This window comes from Xiphophorus couchianus, chromosome 18 (genome assembly GCF_001444195.1).
Source record: "Xiphophorus couchianus chromosome 18, X_couchianus-1.0, whole genome shotgun sequence".
Lineage (NCBI taxonomy): Eukaryota > Metazoa > Chordata > Actinopteri > Cyprinodontiformes > Poeciliidae > Xiphophorus > Xiphophorus couchianus.
In genome coordinates this window covers 31314335-31326909 of record NC_040245.1, presented here as the reverse complement: position 1 = coordinate 31326909, position 12575 = coordinate 31314335, and the positions used below count along the sequence as shown (strand labels likewise).

General features: G+C 38.2%; 1 protein-coding gene and 1 long non-coding RNA gene across 8 annotated transcripts in view; one reads left to right on the top strand and one right to left on the bottom strand.

Annotated features, from left to right (window-relative positions):
* sgsm2 (small G protein signaling modulator 2) overlaps positions 1-12575 on the top strand; it is a 128129-nt gene that overhangs the window by 38446 nt on the left and 77108 nt on the right. The gene's annotated exons all lie outside the window — the stretch shown is intronic.
* Positions 3308-11550, bottom strand: LOC114162088 (uncharacterized). The gene is made up of 3 exons (XR_003599136.1): positions 11411-11550; positions 11082-11085; positions 3308-3319 (listed from the first exon to the last, which is right to left on the bottom strand). It is a non-coding gene; the product is annotated as an uncharacterized LOC114162088 (long non-coding RNA).

Genomic DNA, 12575 nt, shown 5'->3' with positions numbered 1-12575 from the left:
ACACATACAAAGTTAAACATTTTACAATGATGTTTATTAAAAAATATATGTTTGATTTAAATATAACAAAAATGGAGCATATAACTTCAGAATGAGCTAGTGCCAAAACAACAAACAAAAGGAACTATCTAAATAATAATCAACTTACCTAACCGAAAAATAAATAAACCAAATGACAAAAACTTACCTCCCTAACTAAAAAAACAGGAAAGAACTAAGGCAACATAAATGGCAGCTCACTCCTACAAACTCCAAACCAAGAAGTTGAACAAACAAAACAAACAGTGTGGCCGGTTGAGATGAGCAGAGGAGAGATCTTCCAGGAAGTCCACGTCAGCCGCTTTTATACTCCTCACATCCGGGAAGCCACCAATCGGACGTCCCCCGTCGTCCTCCAGGCACCAATCAAAAACAAGTACCTGCACACTCATTTACATAATAACATTTAACGACTCCAGTCGTAACACCCCCAATCACAAGAATTAAACACACCCCTAAGTGTTTAATTCAAATGAGTTAAAAACTTCTAGATAAAGCATCAGCTAATACATTATCCTTACCCTTTTTATAGTTAATCTGCAAGTTAACATCTTGCAGCAGCAGAGACCAGCGCATCAGTCGGTGGTTGGAATTTCGCATTTGGGAGACGAAGACCAGCGGATTATGATCGGTGAACACTTGGACAGGTCGTGCACTAGAACCAATATAAACTTCGAAGTTCTGTAACGCAAGTAACAGAGCAAGAGCTTCCTTTTCGATTGTGCTGTAATGAAACTGATGTTTATTAAACTTTTTCGAAAAGTAGCAGACAGGATGTTCTATGCCTCGCTCATCGTCCTGCAGAAGCACAGCTCCAGCACCACACAAACTTGCATCAACTTCAAGTTTAAAAGGACGCTCAAAATTTGGCGCAGCCAGCACCGGTGCACTGCACAACAATGCTTTAGCGGACTCAAACGCGACCTGACAAGAGGAAGACCAAATAAAAGGTTTCAAAGGACTAACAAGTTCAGTCAATGAACTAACCACATCTGAAAAATTTTTACAAAACCCGCGATAAAAACCACACATTCCCAAAAAGCGACGCAAGTCTTTTTTTGTCTGTGGGATAGGAAAATCAATTATTGCTTGCACTTTAGCAGCAATAGGACGTACTTGTCCTTGACCAACTTGCTTTCCTAGATAAGTGATTGTGGCTTTTCCAAACTCACATTTCGAGAGATTCAATGTGAGAGAGGCATCACAAAAACGACTGAACACTTCCGAAAGAGTTTCCAGATGTTCTGTCCAAGTGGCAGAATAAATAACTACATCATCCAAATATACTTCACAACTTTTCACTCCCAATAATACCTTTTGCATTAAACGTTGGAATGTAGCGGGTGCGTTACGCAACCCGAAAGGCATAACGGTATATTGGAGGAAATGATCAGGAGTTACAAAAGCAGAAATTTCGGAAGCTCTTGGTGTTAACGGAACTTGCCAGTAACCCTTTAACAGGTCCAACTTTGTGACAAATTTAGCGGAGCCAACACGATCAATGCAATCTTCCATTCTAGGAAGTGGAAAAGAATCGGATTTGGTGACAGCATTAACCTTCCTGTAATCTGTACAAAACCGAAATGTATTATCTGGCTTTGGGACTAGGAGGCAGGGCGAACTCCACGCGCTGTTACTGGGTACTGCTAAACCATGTTCAATCAAGTAAGCCACTTCCTGTTGCATCAAAACACGCTTTGTTGGATTTATTCTGTAAGCATGTTGTTTAATTGGCTTCTCAACCTCCACATCAATATCATGGAACAGCACGGATGTTTGGTGCGGATGATCTGAGAAAAGTAATAAATTAGCTTCAATCAGGTCAGTAATATCTTTTCGGGCAGGCTGTGACAAATGAGATAGAAAAGATTCCAAATTTCCCATCACTTCAGAGTTCCGCAAACGGGTCACAGGCATGCAACCGCTGTTCTCCCTCAAATCGTCATCTGCCAGATGATATGGTGGGGGTGAAGAGCAAACAGAAACAGGAGTAACAAAACAGGTGTTATCTACAATGCCTTCCCTGGAAACGTAACGTTTGAGCATGTTAATATGACAAATCCTCGTTTTTCGTTTTCGATCCGGAGTCTTAATCACATAGTTTGTTTCATTTATTTTTTTCTCCACCTCATACGGTCCTGAAAATTGTGCATGAAGACTCGATCCACTCAAGGGAAGTAGTACTAAAACCTTTTCACCTGGAGTGAAATTTCTACTCACAGTTTTTTTATCATAACGAGCTTTCATTTTATTCTGAGCCTTAGCCAGATTTTCTTGGGCCAGCTGACATGCATGAAAAAGACGCTCTCTAAAACTACTAACATAATCCAACACATTATGTTCAGTTTGACGCGACTCTGACAACCATTTCTCTTTAACGAGTTGGAGCGGACCACGAACAGTGTGTCCAAATACCAAATCTGCCGGACTGAATCCAAGGGATTCCTGAATGGTTTCTCTAACTGCAAATAGCAGAAGTGGAAGACCCTCATCCCAACTTTTATCAGATTCAAGGCAGTATTTGCGCAACATAATTTTCAAGGTTTGATGAAACCTCTCCAGCGCACCCTGTGACTCTGGATGATAAGGGCTGGAGGTTTGATGTTTAATTTTCAGTTCATTCAAAACTTGAGCAAAGACCTTTGACATAAAATTTGTCCCTTGATCCGTTTGAACAACCATAGGTAAACCAAAAGTCGAAAAAAAGTTTATGAGGACTTTCACAATGTTCTTCGCCTTTAACGTGCGTAATGGAATAGCTTCCGGAAAACGAGTGGCAGCACACATCAGAGTTAAGATGTATTGATAACCCGACTTGGTTTTTGGCAAAGGGCCCACACAGTCCAATAAAACTCGTTGAAATGGTTCGCCGAGCGCTGGAATGGGATGAAGAGGCGCTGGTGGAATTGGTTTATTTGGCTTTCCCACTAATTGACATATGTGACATGACCTACAATAATTCACCACGTCAGACTTTAACCCAGGCCAGAAGAAATTACGTAACACACGGTGATAAGTTTTTTTAACACCGAGATGTCCAGCCAAGCTGGCATCATGTGCGAGGCTCAGAATCTGAGGTCTGTAATCTTTTGGCACAACCACCTGGTTTATTCTATGTAGATCACCTGAATCTTGGGACCAGGACCTCATCAAAACACCGTTTTCAACAAAATAGGTCACTTGAGTTTTAAATCCATTCTTATCTGCAACAGAAAAGCAAGAACTCAGTGACGGGTCATTCTGCTGCGCTTTGACCAACATCTCCTTATTAATGTTCAAACTCAAAGTTTTATCTGCAGGAATAAGTTCAGAGACGTCACATTTTAACATTTTTACAGAGTCATTTGAATCAAAGCCATTTTCATCAAGTGTAGCCATAAAAGACCCAGACAAATCTACAATTTCACCCATTTTACGAGCTTGCGCGCGTGTAATTGCGCACGCAGGAAACACATCCAAAGTGGCAGCTGATTCATCAGCAAGGGTAAACGAAATTGGGTCATCAACAACTTCTGGTGGAGGAAACACTTTTCCGCCAGCCAGATCATTACCAAGAATGAGGGAAACTCCTTCAATAGGTAATTGCGGACGCACGGCTACTTTAACGCGTCCCGAAACTAATGGTGAACACAAGTGCACCATGTGCAAAGGGGCTTTGGTTACGCTCATTTTTATTCCCCACACGAGAATATCTGAACCACAAGATGTTTGACTAGATAAAGGCAGCAGAGATTCTAACAAAAAAGAGTGATAAGCACCTGTATCTCTAAGGATTGTGATCGGGACTTGATCTTTGTCCTCACCCGTCAAAGAAACAAAACCCTGCGAAATAAATGGCAAAAACTGCGGATCAACATCAACTTTAGGTTTTTGTTGAATATCACCGCGTACATTCGGCTGGGAAACTGACTTTATAAATCCCACACCCGCAGGAGTTTTTATACTTTTAGCTTCTTTTTTCTTCAAGACTGGGCACGCAGCAATTAAATGTCCAGGTGCGTGGCAATAAAAGCAATCACGGTTGTTTGATTTTGAAGCAACAGATGGCACATTTCGACTTACTGACCTTGAAAATGCATTTTTCCGTTCAAAAAAAATTTCCTGAAACGAATTCTGTGAAGAAAACACATTTTTATGAGTCAAAATAAATTCGTCAGCCAACAGCGCTGCGTTCATCAATGATGACGCTTTCTGTTCATTTAAATAAGTCACAATCCGTTCAGGCAGACACTTTTTAAACTCTTCTAACAAAATTAAGGATTTTAGATCACCAATAGTTTTAACTTTACACGAATGACACCACTTATCAAACAAAACGTTCTTCTCTCGTGCGAACTCAACAAATGTCTGATTAGCAGTTTTATTAAGATTTCTGAATTTCTGACGATATGCCTCAGGGACAAGTTCATAAGCTTGCAACACGGTTTTCTTAAGAGTGTCATAATCTAGACTCTGCTCAATAGACAAACTTGAACACACTTCTTGGGCTTTTCCAACAAGCTTACACTGTAGTAAAAGGGACCAGAATTCCTTCGGCCAGCTCAAAGCAGCGGCTATGCGCTCAAATGCGCCAAAATAAGAGTCGACCTCAGACTCACGAAATGGCGGAACCAATGTGATGTGCTTACTAATGTCAAAAGAAACAGAAATAGAAGAATCTGTGCTTGGTGGTTTTGGTGAAACTGCAGGAGCACTGTTTTGGAGCTCAAGAGCTCTGATTCGAAGATGCATGGCTTTCACTTCGAGCTCCTTGTTGCGGTTCTCCACCTCCCTTATATGGAGTGCGAGACGCAGATTCTCAGACGACATACCTTCAAGAGGTTTAGAATCTTGGTTGATCTCCAAGACTGCAGCAGGCACATCAGCCAGTGCTGCGTCAACACCCGCTCCAAATGCGGCGTCTCCAGCTTCCTTCACTGCAGTCACTTGCAACACACCTTTCTCCACCAGTTGTTCACACAGCGTTTCCTTCAGTTCCGATTTTCGATCACTGCAAGACACCTCAACATCATAATGGTCAGCCACAATAATTAGGTCCGCTTTTCTACATTTTTCTAATTTTACCCAAGAAGGTGAACTCACAAAATCAGCAAGGGAAAATCCCTTCTCCATAATTCCCCCGTGCACAAAATAAAACTGCCAATCAGAACAACGAACACTTACCAACAAAACGAGAGAAGACGAAACAAGACCCAAATTCAAAATTGGGAGGGGTTTGAACGGACGAGCCCCCAATTCATGTTACGACCCGTCTAGGGGTGGCCAGATCATAACATGAAAGGTCCCTCCTCGTCCCATCCCAAACAGCCAACACATACAAAGTTAAACATTTTACAATGATGTTTATTAAAAAATATATGTTTGATTTAAATATAACAAAAATGGAGCATATAACTTCAGAATGAGCTAGTGCCAAAACAACAAACAAAAGGAACTATCTAAATAATAATCAACTTACCTAACCGAAAAATAAATAAACCAAATGACAAAAACTTACCTCCCTAACTAAAAAAAACAGGAAAGAACTAAGGCAACATAAATGGCAGCTCACTCCTACAAACTCCAAACCAAGAAGTTGAACAAACAAAACAAACAGTGTGGCCGGTTGAGATGAGCAGAGGAGAGATCTTCCAGGAAGTCCACGTCAGCCGCTTTTATACTCCTCACATCCGGGAAGCCACCAATCGGACGTCCCCCGTCGTCCTCCAGGCACCAATCAAAAACAAGTACCTGCACACTCATTTACATAATAACATTTAACGACTCCAGTCGTAACACCCAGGTTGACGTGCAAATGATTTTAATAATGAATGTCCAGAAAATAAACAGTCCAAATAACACCAGGCAGCACTGATGAGCCGAAGCCGGGGCTCAACTTAGGTAGCAACTGGAACGACGGACTGAAGCACACATAGACAGACGCCACAATGAGACGAGTAACGACAAGGACCCGACAAAACACAGAGACACAGGTGAGACTAAATACACAGGAGGTAATCAGGGAACGAGAGACACCTGGGAGTAATCGAGGGGAGACAGGACAACGAAGAGACTCAAGGACACAGGAAACTCAGAAATAAACACAGAAAAACCCAGATCACAAAAGAAAATAAAGAAAACTCATTGAATTAAAAGGTATGTCCAAACTTTTGGTCTGTACTGTAACTTTTATAAATTTATTTATTTACTTTACATATTTGTTAAAACTGTCATTGTGTTGTGAAAGTATTGCATGAGAGATAATCTGTGAAACATTTTTTTCCTCTGGCTTCTCCCAGTGCTATCTAGAAACAACCAATCAGAGACGTTTTAGTTCTGTCAGTCACAATCTGATGTGGCTGCTCATCCTTCCTCCCCCTTGATCTGTGCTATGCTGCAGCTAGCATAGCCTGTTGCGAATGCTCAGTCAAGTTAGCATAGCATGGCAGATAAATGGTTTTCCTGCAATGAGAAGTTGTTTCTCCGTCATTATTACAGCAGTGAGTGATTGACAGCGCTAAGACTCTCCTCCTGGTTTTTGGTTGGAATGTTACATTACTTTAGCTAGCAATAGTAGTTCAGGGTCAAGGTGGAGGAGATTTATTTTTTTCACAGATTATCTGTCTCATAACAAACTGTCACGACATGGTAACAGCTTTAAAAATATGGAGAAAACATATTTTTTATTAAAGTTATATGCTGCAGTTTGATTGAAATGCAACTATATAGCATTTTTTGAGAAGTCAAGATTGCTTTATTTATATTTTGCACGTTGCCTATGACTGTTGTTCGTGGGGAGAGACCTTTCAGTAACCTAAAACTAATTTAAAAAAAAAAAAAAAGCAACCTATTTGCATACAGCATGCGGACTGTTGCATGTAAAATTCACTAGCAGTAAATATTATGCTAGTATCAGTCTTGGACCAAAGAAAGCAAGGCAGTTGCAAGCATTTTATGGGTCAAATAGACACAAGAAATTGTAACAGCAGATGTGCAGGGGGGCCCAATTAAATTTTTTGTAGATTCCCGGCGGCGCCCCTGGCCAGTTTGGCCCATCATTGGAAGTGAAACATCAGATTAACATCCTGTACACACAGAGAGGGGTATACTATATTTTGGTAAACGAATTAGAAAAAAGGTGCGTCCCTGGGACAAGATGCAGCACCACATAGGCTGATGTAAAAGGTCTGCTGGCCCAATCAGTGGCGCTGTAGCAACACAAAAAACACAGAATAGTTTCTTCAGATTGGATGAGTTTCTGCCTCTTGGGGTGGGAAAAAATGGGGTTAGGCAGGTTGACATCATCATTTAAAATAAGATGCAACTCACGGAAGTGGATACCTTTTAAACCTGTGTGATACAATAGATGCATCTGTTTCATAAATGATTGTTTCTGGACTCCCAATATCCCAAATCCATGTGGATGTACAACCTAAACAACCAAAAATAAACCTTAAAATATCTTTGTGTGGATAGGGCTTGAGTCAATAGGATTTTGCAACCAAGGCTAGAAATTTTGTCACTTGAGCTGATTGGAGTTGGAGACAAGTGTGTGGATGGATGGGAGTAGATTCATTGTAACAAAAAAAAAAAAACAACTCTAATTTATGGTAAAATGCTGGCAGCTGTGGTTGCCAAAACGTTACCATCTTTATACGATAAAATTCTAGTAATCTAAACTGCCAGTATTTTACCGTATTTTCTAAAATACTGTAAATGTCTGGCAACCACAGCTGTTTGTGTTTTACTGTATTTCCTAAAATATGGTAAAATACCGGCAGCTGTGGTTTTACCGTAGTAAATACGGCCATACTGCCTGTGGCATTACGGTATGATATTTTGGCAACCATGACTTTAGCAATTCAGAACTGTAAACATTTTATGCAACTTAATATAAAAACAAAACATATACCATAAACATCAGTCTAGATGAGGGTGCAAAAACCTTTTGAAATCTACTACATGACACGAAGATATAAAAATTGTAAATGAAACTCTATTAACTAATTTTATTTGCAAATACATATCAGTTATAGAAGACATACTAAAGTGATAGAAAACATAATGAAGTTTCTTCCTCAGTGAGATTCTGACACTGAGAGGAGGTTACTGGTTTCTCTGTCAGAAGCTGGTTGCAAAGATTGGGCCAGCAGGTGTCAGTCAGTTATGGCAGATACAAAATTTGGTATGATGACCTCAATATGAGAAATTGTAGACTAACAAGAGGAACCAAAGAGCACTGTTAAGTTAACAGCACATCTTCTGAAGTTGAGATATTTTTCCTCCAACCAGATGTTGGACTGGAATTTATTTCAATGTCATTTGTGAATGTTAGCGCCTCATTTTCAATAGCTGTAAAGATTGGAAAAGGTTATAATTTTGGAGAAATCTCAACATCAACATTTCCACTAAATAAGAGACAAAAATAAATGGTATGCTTGATAGAGGAAAAGCCTCTCAGACTCTGTGCTCAAAGGGAGATGCCAGAGAGCACTAAACTATTTTTTATATATATATTAGAAAATTTATTTAATCTCACATATTTATCGTGGTATTGTTTGTTAAATACTTCATGAAATATATTTGTCGTATTTGATGTTTGTTGTGAATGACCTATACTCGCAAACAAACGAGATAATTAGTGCGAGTTTGTCATTTACTGAACGTCCAGAAACTACAGCGGCTGTAATGCACCACAGCAAAGGTGAACACAGGTAAAATAACCCAAACAAGTGATCAACTCTAAACCACCTACCTTTTTACTCTTTCTCTCTTTTTCTCTCTCTCTGTCGCTCCTACACCCGTTGCCATGACAACCACCTGCGCCCCGCAAACCGAGCAGAGATTGCGTTAAAAATTTACTTTCAATCTGTTACAATATTAGGTTTTCAGGCTTGATGTTTATTAATAAGCACTCACCTGAATACAGCGGTGGTTGATGAGTTAATTTTAGTCAGAGTCGGTCTTTGAGTCGATTGTTTTTTTGGAACCGAAACGCACAGAATTGTGCAACACCTTGTTGAAACAGAAATGACTGAAAATACTCCTTTATTGGGTCATTACTTTGAACACTTTTTGTAGATTTTTTTCCTGTTCTTTAATAAAGTTACAAACGTTTTGGATCTTTGTGATCAGATGATGTGTTGGTCCCTGCGTTCAGTTTGCTACCTACTGCTGAGATCGACTCAAAACCCTCCCGCGATCGACGTATTGAGCACCCCTAGATAAGTAAAAAACATGGCAGGACTGTATGATATATTGACATTTTGTTGTAAAATAATCAACTTTTTGGTAAATTACTGGTAGCTGAATTTTACCATAAAAATTACACACAACAACACACAGGGAAATTTAGTTTTTCAGTATTTCAATATGGAAAGTTATAAAGAAAATAAGTCCAAATTAAACAAAGTACAGACTATGAGTAATCCACTTAAAGAAAATTTCTATTTAAAATTCTGTTAAAAAAATCAGTTAAAAAAATTGTTTCCTGTCCAGTTTCCTCACAGTATTACTGAGATCTGAAAAAAACAGCATGTGTCCATCTAAGAGAAGAAAAACATGATAAAAAGATTCTTGCTCTGGGTTGAGAGTAACAAACTACTGAGTCCAGACATTGCTCAGGAAGGTGTGTAACATAGATCAAAGGTAGTCAAAGGTTGAGATTGAGACTCATATGTTGTTAATCAGGTGTTTACCGGAAGATCCTCTCTGCAGTTGGAAAACAGAACAATGCAAAAGTTAGAATGATGAACTGCATGAACCCCATATAAACTCAGCATTCATTTAAATGTTTATTTCATCTTTGTTGTCTTGCACATATGGAGACTGGAACTTTAACCAGGCAGACTGAAGATTCAGAAGTTCTCAACCCTTCTGCTACCAGACAAAAAACACAAACAAAAAACATCAGATGAAGACAATAATTTGAATATTGATCAAGTAGTTTTAAGAATTTAAATTCTGTTCTGATAAATGCACCCAAACTGAGAAAAACTGTAAAATATTTAATATTTAAATCTCCTTATCTTAACTTCCAAGTATTACCAAAGTATTGAAACAAAAGCTAAAGTGTTCATCACAGTTTTAACTTGCATGCATGAATATTTTACACTCAAAGTAATTCAAATGAATTACTGAACCAAACTTGAAAAAGTTGCTTCTGCCATTAACAATAACTTGAAGCATATGCAGTATAAATTAGACCTGAAATAATATTTGAAGCATCTAAATATATCTATACAGTTGTTCCTACAGAAACATTAACGTAAGTGTTGTGTCTGGGAAAAGTAGCATTAAATGTTCCATATAGCATAAATGTCTAGCTGCAATGCATGTACATAAACAGCGTGTCTCAGAAATTACAGGGAAACATTTCTTCATCAGTTGGTTAAAGTTAGCTAACTTCAGTTAAAACTGTGAAAGGGGCTCATCTGTGATGCAGAAATGTGTTGTCCTTCTCCTTCTCCTGAACGCATAGAAATAGCAGAAACTTGATTTCAAAGACTGACTCAATTCAGTATCTGCATCCTGATAAACACCAGGCCTACAGGGCGTTCAGCACCTTGAGCTAGTGCACAAGGACTGTTAATACTGTGGTGAGTTCAGGACACCACAATATTTATATTTATTTATTTATTTGTTTGTTTGTTTATATCTAGTCATTTTGATCCATCACTCTTAGGTATATATATATTTTTACAAACTTTGTATTTATTATCTAAGATGGAGTAGCTTTCAACAAATAAGCAATTTCCCCTTGGTTATCAATAAAGTATATTCTATTCTATTCTGAGCCACATTCAACTGCAGGATCAGAGTTAAAAGAATCTTGCTGCTGATGCTGTAGGATCAAGCAGAGATACAAACTAGATAATTCTTTGTTTACATGACAAATAACAGTAACTCCATTAACTGTAAACCCTGCTGTTTAACACAACAAAATGAAAACCTCTCTAGATTATTCTCAACTAATGGCATAATATTTAAAACCAAGTGTGTGATTTGTGAAACTTCAATAAAAGTTGATTTCATTATTTTTATGCTTTGGATAACACTTGGACTGCTCTTTATTAATGTTTCACAAATCAGATAAAGATTTCACAATCTCACACTTTATTTTAAATATTCTGCCATTAGTTGGGAATAATCTAGTCCAGGTTTGAAGTGTCTAGGTGTTGTAGTTTTTTAGCTAGAGTAAATTAAAGATGCTGATGGTAGTGAAAAATTAGGTGGAAGCCATTAGCCATTTTCCGAATTGGAAGCTGCATTTGGAAAACAACTTCAGCTTCGTCCAAGCAGCAGGGCCTAACATACAGTTCTCTTAATGTAGGACAAATCTATGGTTGGCATAAAATTAAGTAATCCCAAATACATCATTTAATAAAAGCACCTCATAAATGATGGTGGCGTCGGCTATAGGAGTTTGCCCTGCAATCTGTGGATCGCCAGTTCGATCCCTGGTCTACCATTGAGATTTAATTTTGATATATAAAATGCATTATTAAAAAACAAAAGAAACCAAAATATCACACCAGCATTCTATTCTTTGTGAAAATTACTTTTGCAGTTATGTAGATATAAACATAAGCAAAATTTGTACCGTTAATTTTAGGATAATTAGCTGCTGGCAATATAACAATATTTTTATATGAATTTTACAATTACTTAGATTTTTACAATAGATTTCTGTGTTTTCTACATTTCTTGACTATCAAAATCACTTGAAATATATGTTTATTGAGTTATAGCAATTCCATATATTTTCTATGGTAATAAAGTGCTTTTTATATTACAGTCAGTAACTGTAGGTATTTTAAAAAAAATTCACAGCAAATTTACACATTTTTTTGCAGTGTTGACTTACGGTAATTCCATGTATTTTCTACGGTAGTATAATGTTTCGGATATTACGGTCAGTAACTGTTGGTATTTTTCAATTTTTTATTGTAAATTTACGGAGTTTTTCTTTTTTTACAGTGTTGAGTTATTGCAAAAAAACTTGCAACACAAAAGGCTAAAACGTCTCTCTGGGAATGTGTAACGCTAATTGAGGCTAGGCGCCTGACTACGGCCAATAATGGTGATATGGCAATCAGAAGGATTCGACTGAGGAGCCCGTGTGTGAATAAACACCAACAAACAGAAAGTAAAGTTAAGTTATTGTATTTGCATGTATATTTTTCCATATATTTAGGAAGGTATTGAATAATAATAATATTTTCTTATAAATATAAACAATAAACACAACAAGAAAAACAACAATAACAAACAAATAAATAAACCCTGATGACCCCCAAGAGTCTTTCTCTCTCTCATTCAAGTCCGTGCTTTTTGTTGGTAAGGTGATTAATGGTTCACCAAACAATAGTCCAACTGGTTTTAGTCCATAATCCAAGGGAAGCAAAAGGAGGGAGGAGAGGGGGAGGGGAAAAGTCCGGGAAAAATGAGGTAGTTCAGTTCAGTTACATCCTACCGCGAAGCTGCGGTGATCCGGTGGTAGCTCGCCATCCTGACATGGAATCAGTGGGGGGGGGGGACCTGACCTAAACAAGGTC